The 8,798-nt window shown below is 43.4% G+C and overlaps 1 non-coding gene and 1 pseudogene across 1 annotated transcript; one reads left to right on the top strand and one right to left on the bottom strand.

Annotated features, from left to right (window-relative positions):
- Positions 1-1,438: 1,438 nt before the first annotated feature.
- LOC115030031 lies at positions 1,439-1,542 on the top strand. The gene has a single exon (XR_003835623.1). It is a non-coding gene; the product is annotated as a U6 spliceosomal RNA (small nuclear RNA).
- A 3,785-nt stretch (positions 1,543-5,327) lies between these two features.
- On the bottom strand, positions 5,328-5,444 carry LOC115030006 (annotated as a pseudogene).
- Positions 5,445-8,798: the final 3,354 nt, after the last annotated feature.

The raw sequence follows: 8,798 nt of genomic DNA, 5'->3' as shown, positions 1-8,798 counted from the left end.
CTGTGTGTGCAATACCCATGGATTCCAGAAGAGGGCGTTTGATCCCATGGAACTGGAATTACATGCAGGAATGAGTTGCCCAATATGGGTGCTGGGGATCAAGCCTGGGTCCTCTGCAATATTAACATCTGAGCCATGTCTCCAGCCCCTAGTTTTACTTTTAAAAGCAAGAAGAATTAAGAATTCTTTTGGAAGTTTTTCTTGGTAAGGTCTTACTTCTTAATGTAGCTATTGACCCTTAGTATTGTAAGCATACCATAAACAAAGCCTTAAGTCCACAGAATCTTTCCCTGTATTCTTCTCTACCTGGGACTTAACTAGATTCCCCCCTCCCAACCCCATTAAGTAAACTTAAAAAAAAAAATCTCAAAAGGCATTCCCTGAGTGTGATCTCTGGAACTCAAAAATGGAAGGAGAGAAATGACTCTACCACTGGCCTCTGATCTCCACACCTGTGCCATGGCACGTGTACATCACACACACACACACACACACACACAGAGAGAGAGAGAGAGAGAGAGAGAGAGAGAGAGAGGTGGCTTTAATTCCAGAGTACCTGAAGCTGAGACAGGAAGGTGGTGGGCTGGAGGCCAGATAGACCTGAGATACTTTCTCAAACAAAACACAAAAAGCACTGGAGTGGGGTGTAGCTCAGTGCCAGGGCATTCACACAAAATAGAAGAAATAATATACTACATCATGTTAGAAAGAAAATCAGTGATGAGAGATGCTTCTTTATCTGATAAGGGATTTAATATTTAATAAGACTCGTGATCAATATGGTGGTGAGATACTGAATTTTTTTTCCTTTAAAATTAAGAACAATCCCCAGGGCCACAAAAAAATTAAAATCCAGCATAATAAGGATGCTCACTATAGTCCCTTCTGTTTGAGATTCTCCTGAGGGCCCAAGAGAATGTAATGAGGGAGGAAAAAATAAATATAATGTATAGGGATTCAAAAGAAAAATAAAACATTTGCAGAAGATATAAATGAGATTCTAAAACGTCAAAAAAAGAACCTCCAAGCAAATCTCCCAACACACATACAAGAAAGTTTACTCCATATAAAGTCGATATGGTAAAAAGAAATCTCTTAAACTTCTAACAGAAAATGAAATGTCAACGGGTATTATTTCAAATAGCACATTAGACGTCACCCAGATGCAATGGTGCATGCCTACCGTCCCAGCTACTCACGCGTCTGAGGCAAGTGCTGGAGGCCAGAAGCTGGAGCTCAGGCAGGGTAAAATACAGACAAAGTAACTATAGAATGTGTACACAGTTGCCGTAAAGCAGACGAACAGATACGCCATAAACATTAAGACATAGGAACCGTATGCTTATAAAAACCTATAAACTATAAAATACATAAAACCATGGAATACTATTCCAAACCCCGGGGCCTTAGTAAATGGAGGGTTAAAAAGAGCTCGCAGGTGTTTGGCCCAGCAGCACATATACTCAAATTGAACTGATTCAGAGATTAGCAGGGCCCCTGTGCACAGATCACATACAAATTCATAAAACGTCCCATATTTTATTTCAAGGAACAAAAACAGTTCATGAACCAGAAGGCTCTATATGTTAAAGATGCCAGTTCCTTAGGTAGCCTGTGGGTTTTGTGCCATTCCAGTGTAAAAAAAAAAAATCATAGCAGGTTCTAGCGTGTTCGTGCATTTGCGTATCATCATAATTAAGAAGCTGGTTCTGAAGTTTAACTGAAAATATAAAGGAGCAGCCAAGATGCATTGGAAAAGAACAAAAAGGTCAATGACTTACTCCACTAGATAACTTGGCACGGAGGCAGTGCAGAGGTGGAGCAAGAACAAAGCACGGACCGGTGGGAATTGGAGTCTGGAAGCCTCCACACACAGACAGAGACGTCTTTCACGAGAATGGTAGCCCCACAAAGAGATGGGAGAAAGACTTACCTATTAGTTTGTTTCAGTGCTGGAGGTTGAACCCAAGGCCTTGTATGGTGGGCCTCTTGCTACAGCCAACACACACACACACACACACACACACACACACACACACACACAGAGCATTCCATGAGGATTCAGAAGCAAATGGGAGAAGGTTGGTGTTATTTTAAATGATAATTTAGAAAAGAAAACATACTCATGGCCTTAAGAAATGGAAATAAGTAAGACATAAATTGATTAATAAAAGATTGACTGGGTCAGCTATATTAAAAGTTGTGTTTACCAAGGCCTTTAGTGAAGTCAAAGTGGATGCCACAAACTAAGAGATGAAATTTAATGTGTGTGTGTGTGTGTGTGTGTGTGTGTGTGTGCAACTGATAAAACAAATAAGGGAAAAAATGATCACAATTCAAATGCTTGAAAACGTGAGTAAATATTTTATTATAGTGATATGTAAATGGCCTATAAGTATTAAAAATACAATAATCAATAATCAGGGAGATTCTGATTAAGACCACAATGAGGAAAAACCACATGCTCATCTAAAGGGCAGAAGTGAGAAAGGCCAAAAGACAGGCCACACCTGGATGGTGTGGATGTAGATTAGCCATCGGTGGTAAGGGAAGGAAAATTCGTACAATTGTCACATTAAATCTGGAATTCTTTTCTAAAACTAAATGCACACGCACTCTCTTATCCAGAAAATGTTGCTCTGGGCACATGGCCAGTGGGAATTTTATGCAAATGTTCAAAAAACAGGCACAAGAATGTTTGTAGCTGTAGTTTCATAACTATCACAGCCTGAAACAACTCAGATGCTATCCACACGGAATAAATACATTTTAATCTATCTACACAATGGGAAAGTGTAAAGGGATGGAAATACGGGACACAAACCCCGCAAACAGCTTTCATTAGTACGGTTCAACAAAAAGAGCCAGACCCTCCCCACCCCCAAACAAAGCAGACAATATTACTCTTTTATTAATTGTAAGACAGTCAAAACTAGGTGACCGTGTTAGAAGTTCCTAAGTTTCTGGGGTGTAGGCAGCGTTCGGTGCTTCTTATTGGTGGTGTTTATGTGGGAGCGCTCACTTTGTGGGTGGTCAGGGAGCTGGAGAGTTACAGTTGTATATTTATTCTGTATGCATTTTGTTCTTTTATGTCAAAAAATGATGAAAAATTAGACTGTGGAGATGGCTCCGTGGTTAAGAGTACTGGCTGCTCTTCCAGAGGACCTGAGTTCAATTCCCAGCACCGGCATGGCGGCTTACAACCACTAGGAACTCCCGCTGCAGGGATCTGATGCCCTCTTGGTCTCCAGCAGCAGCGTGAATGTGCTTCACTGACATACCTGCGGGCAATAAAATAAAAACATAAATAAATTTAAAAATGTAAACAACTAAAAGCGCCTCAAGATATACCCCTGTTTCTGAGCTCAGCAATTCTGCAGCTGCATGGAGTTTTCCTACAAATTATGTGGCAATTCCATAATATTTACACACTGAAATGCTTTTTCTAAATTAATACACTTTATTTTTAGAACTCGTTGGGGCTTACAGAAGAATTGAATAGGAAAATATTTTCATATGTGCCCTCACCTCTACCACAAATATACAAGCACACACCTCACTGGCATCTAGCATCATGACTGTGGTATAGTTTGTTACAATGGTTGAGGGATACTGAGACACTCTTATTCACTGAAGGCCACAGTTGACACTGGGATTTACTCAATTATGTTGATTATGTTTAAATGACCAATAAATATAAAATAAAATAAAACCTCATTGTGGTCAGACAATTTTAATTAATGCCGTAATGAGATACTATCACATACCTACTGAAGAGGCAAAATTGGCCATTCCAGTATTAGTGTGGCCAATATAGAACAGACTGCAACTCTAAACTTGCTAGTGGGAGTGTAAGTTGGAACCACTACCATGGGGCCCAGTCTTGTTACATTGTACGGCTGCTAGCATGTATACAATGATAGGTATCCATCACTAGAGTCAGGCAGGTCGTTCTAAGTTAATCTCGGTTCCTCAGCTTTGTCCAGCTCCTATAGCCGTTACTTCCGTTACTGATTGGGTTTTTGTTTTGTTTTTACTTTTTACTGGTTCTTTATAAATTTCACATCATGCACCCCAATCTCACTCATCTCTCACCACCAACCACCCTTACAATCTCCACCCCACCCCAAGCCTCAAATAGAGAAAAAAAATCTCAGGGCTATACAGAGAAACCCTGTCTTGAAAAACAAACAAACAAACAAACAAACAAAAAAGAGCGAGAAAAAATCTCATTGTGGGAGCTGTAGTGTGTCCTACAATACACCCATTTGCCTTCAATACACCCATCAGACTTCTTTGCCTTACAAATGTTCATTGCAGTGACTCTTTGGTCTGGTACGAGGCTTCTGGCTTCTGCTACTCTATCAATACTGGAACCTCAGCCCCACTCCCCAGAAGTCCTCTCAGAAATCTTGTTGTTGCCCTGTGTCGTGGAGATCCTGTAGTTTGGGATGTGTAGGACTGGCCCTTCATGAATTCCAGCATTTCATGGTGGGGTAGATGTTGGGATGAGTCCATTCAAATCCCTGGATCTGGACCTGAGAGATATCTGAGCTGGTCAGTCCACTGACTCCCTCAATCTCACACCTTCAGGGCTGGTTCATCAGCAACCCCTGCTGCCCAGGAGAGGTGCAGGGCACACTCTCCCAAGTGCTACAGCTGGTGAGGGGCAGGGCCAGCTCTATGCTCTCATGATCCTGGGGCCAGGTCTGCAGGTGTTGAAGGGAGATGGGGAGGGGAGGAAGGCAGCTAAGCCACCACATGGGGGACAAGAAGTAGGGACAGGTCTCCCACATTGCTGCAGGACCAGCAACCCAGATGTAGCCTCTGGTGGCAGCAAAGGACATGGTCCCAGGTGGCATCACCGGCTACTCACATCATGCTGATCCTCACTACCGTCCAGTCTCCAGTTCTGCCTCTCTTCATTGTGCCCACATCCTTCTGTTTCTCTCTCTCTCCCATTTCTCCCTCACTTACTTGCTCCTCTTAATGGATCCCAAAGTCCTGAGTGTCTGGAGTTGTCTCAGGAGTGGTCTCAGGAGTGCTGTGTCCCTCTCATGGATTATGGCTCTGGGCAGGGGTCACCTCAGGTATGATCTGTCTCCCATGCCCAGGCCTGCACTGCACTAGACTGTCACCCAGCCTGCCAGAGTAGCCCCATGCAAGGGTTGTCTATCTCGGGCTCACTCCTGCCTGGGGCCTAGAGGTCCCAGGTTGGGGAGGGGGGAGGTGTTATTCTAGTCCCTAGCTTGCTCCCAATCCTGGAAGCCCACGCTGGCCTGCCTGGTGCTGAACTGGTGGTCATCTCAGGCTTGCTGTTTTCAGGGAATGTTAGGCTATTAGATGTCCATAGATCAGAACACTGAGTGTAGACAGAGCCTCTCTTGGCCACATACTGAGACACATGTGACACAGCAGCCACCTGTAACCCTTCTAGGGGCAGGGGCATCACTGATTGGTTTTTATCATCTTTATTACCATAGCTATGTGTTTGCTGGAGATGCTGTGAATTTCTTATGCCATTAACTAATGGTATAAAGGAAATAGCAGGTATATAAAAAGTTAGGGTCAAGTAGTTGAGATGTTAGTATCCAGGCCTAAAACTTCAGAGCCAGCCTACCTTCCACTTGTCTTTGCCAGCTGGGAAGATGTGTTAATGTTCTCAGGCATGTTTGAGGGAACACTGGCCATGTGCCATTCTGAGCCACCTCCCACATTCAGGCTTCTGTGAATCATGTGTTGGTTCTGAATCAACACATGCTCAGAACAAGGGTCTGCCAGCTCCTGCTCCTGGCCCAGCCATCTCACGAGGCTCAGCACACTTTTCTACGTGAGCTCTGACTGTAGAACCTCGGCATGGGGTGTGGGGGGGTGGGGGGTGTTGATCTCTGACTCCTTCCACCACATTCCCGAAGATGACATCTCAGAGATGACTAACTAGCACTCTGTCGGGAAAGGTAGACAGCTGTTCTTTCCTACCCAAAAGGAACAGGTCAGGATGGCTTCGGGTAAATGGCTCAAGACTACAGGGCAAATTCTAAGACTACATTTTGGTCCTTAAGAGTGAACTTTATTGAATATATTCATCCTAAGCACTGAGAGAGTAACTAGCTCGTTTTTTAGTTATTGAACATAACAACTTGGGCCCCCCCATTCTTACTACAAGGGTGTGGAGAGCCCTGCCGCGAGCAATCGCCATTATAAGATGGCGCTGGCCTCCGCTGTGCCTAACTAGTAAACAAGCCTTGTACGCAGGTGCGAGAGTGAACTCACACCTAGTCACTGCCCATCTCGGGGCGTAGTAATGGGGTGATGGGTGAGCAACGAATCAGGAGCTGACACACCATATCGGGTGCTGAAACGCCATGGCTGAGAGCTATATAAGCGACTCCATTTTCTGGGGTTGGGGTCTTCCCTCTTGAAGAAGCAATAAAGCTTTTGCCGCAGAAGATTCCGGTTGTCCCGAGTGTGTTCTTGCCGGCGGGGACAAAAGCTCGGGATACAAGGGGAAAGAAAGCAGTCCAAAGTTGTTATGAGATGAGTTTACCGACATTTTAAACTAAACATGGAAGTTACATAGTTCACAATGTTGGAAACCCGTCACAACAGCTTTGAGCTGCTTTCGATAATGTTGTTGATTTGGGGGGGTGTGGGGGTGGTTCGAGACAGGGTTTCTCTGTATAGCCCTGGCTGTCCTGGAACTCACTTTGTAGACCAGGCTGGCCTCGAACTCAGAAATCTGCCTGCCTCTGCCTCCCCAGTGCTGGGATTAAAGGCGTGCGCCACCATGCCTGGCTTGTTGTTGACTTTTATATTACATCAAAGCATTGTGAAAGATTAGATTCGTGCTAGGCTTGGTGAAGTTTCTTTGTAAAAAAAAAAAAATCATTAAAACAAAAAAAAATGTGGGGGCATTACTTAGAAAACTAAGAAAATAAAATCATTGAACATTCCAACGTCTGTTTTTACACCTGTAATCACAATAATGACTTTCTCCAATGGTTCTTTCAGGATCTACCACTAAGCAGTGTGTGTAAAAGCTGAATTTAGTTATGGCAAAAGAGATGTGAATGCTTAACTCTGTTTTCTCCAACTCTTCCCTCCTGAAGCTCACAGGAGTCTCAGTTTCTCTCTCTCTCTCTCTCTTCTGTATTATTCATCTGTGTTTTTATTAGAGACTCCATCCATCAGATGACAAGTTTTATTTAATCATAGAAAATATATAGAATGACCTATCTTTTTGGAAACTATAGTTACCCAACAGTTTGCCATAACCCGCAGGTTTAAGAGAAGAGGAAACCCCCGCTCTGACCAAGTCAATGTGTTCTCTTTCTGAAGGGCCTCTGGTTGGATAAATCTAGGTCATGAGAACTGCATAAATAAATGATGGGAACAGAATGCTCACCTGTGGATTTGCAGAATTTTTATGCTATTGGGACCCTATGTAAAAAGGAGCCCTACTGGACATAGTGGTGAATACCTTTAATCCCAGCAGTCCAGAGGCAGAAGCAGGTAGATCTCTGTGATTTTGACTCTAGCCTGGGCTACATAATGAGACCTGAGGTCTCAAAAACATCCTAAATAAAATAATAATAATAATAGTAATAAATGGAATTAAAATAAGCCACGTGTTCATTCCGTTTGCTGATGCTGTGTGCAACTTTTTTTTATTCAGAATGGATATATTGCCACGTGTGTGGCACATGCGTGCAATCCCAGCCCTTAGAAGGTAGGGGCAAGAGGGCTGATGAGTTCAAAGGCAGCCTGGGATACCTAGAAAGGAATGGCTTATATTGGGTGAAATACCTAGAATGAGTGAATCAGTAAGGGGAAAGCTGATAAATAGGTTGTTCTGACATGAAAGTGATTCTTGACCATGAACGTCAGGGGTTTTCTTTCTAGCAGAATTCTCTGGGCTAGACTGAGCCCTAATCTATACTGTTGTATAATTTCCTAGCACTGTGCCTGTAGACAACAGAATTGTGTTTTCAATATTCATCACATTTCAAATCTATAGAAAACTTGTAATGAGTTTTCTACTGTGTAAATGCATTATTTCTACAAATAAATAGAAGGAGGCAGAAGGAGGAAGAGGGGTGCCTCCATTCCTCTGAACTACACATTCCAGTTGGAAACATCCTCTCCTGTTGCATTTTATCAACCACCTTCAGTTGGAAAAAGAAAAAGAAATCCAGCCATCCCAGAAAGCGGGTGAGTAGATTAACACAAAGCAAGTGAGTACAGCTGTCTTAAAAATCGTGCTTACTTAGGCTGCTTACAAACCAGGCGCTCTCTAAGCCCCATTTACAAACAAATACTTAAAATTACTTCTCTAAAAAAAGGTTCTGTCCATAGTTCTAAGCACCCCTCAAAACTGCCAGATGTCAGTATGGCTTTTCTAATTCCCTTCCGGTGATGGGCCTGTTTCCCTGTGGGCTAGAACAGACTTCCCACAAACAAAATCAAGGAGTGCCCGTGTCTTGCCTTTACCTGAAAATGTCTCGAGGTTACAGTTCTGACCTGTCATCATTCAAAAAGATTAGCGCATCAAACTTTAAATGAGCTGGCAACAGAGGGCCTAAAGAAAACATAACAAGCAGTTACACGGTTGTAAAATCTCCAGGACCCAAAAGGCAAGCAGGAGCTTGTTTCTTTACCTTCCTATGGCAAAACGGGGGGATGGTCCCCGTGAGAAAGCCAGGTCTTCACTTCTGATCATGATCTGAAGCAGGAGGCTGGGGCAGGGTATAGCTCAGAGGTACAGCATCTGCCTGATATGTAGGAGGCCCTGGGTTCCA

Source organism: Mus caroli, chromosome 19 (assembly GCF_900094665.2).
Source record: "Mus caroli chromosome 19, CAROLI_EIJ_v1.1, whole genome shotgun sequence".
In the NCBI taxonomy this organism is placed as follows: Eukaryota; Metazoa; Chordata; class Mammalia; order Rodentia; family Muridae; genus Mus; species Mus caroli.
Note: the sequence above shows the minus strand (reverse complement) of the source record. Positions and strands in the feature narration are given on the sequence as shown.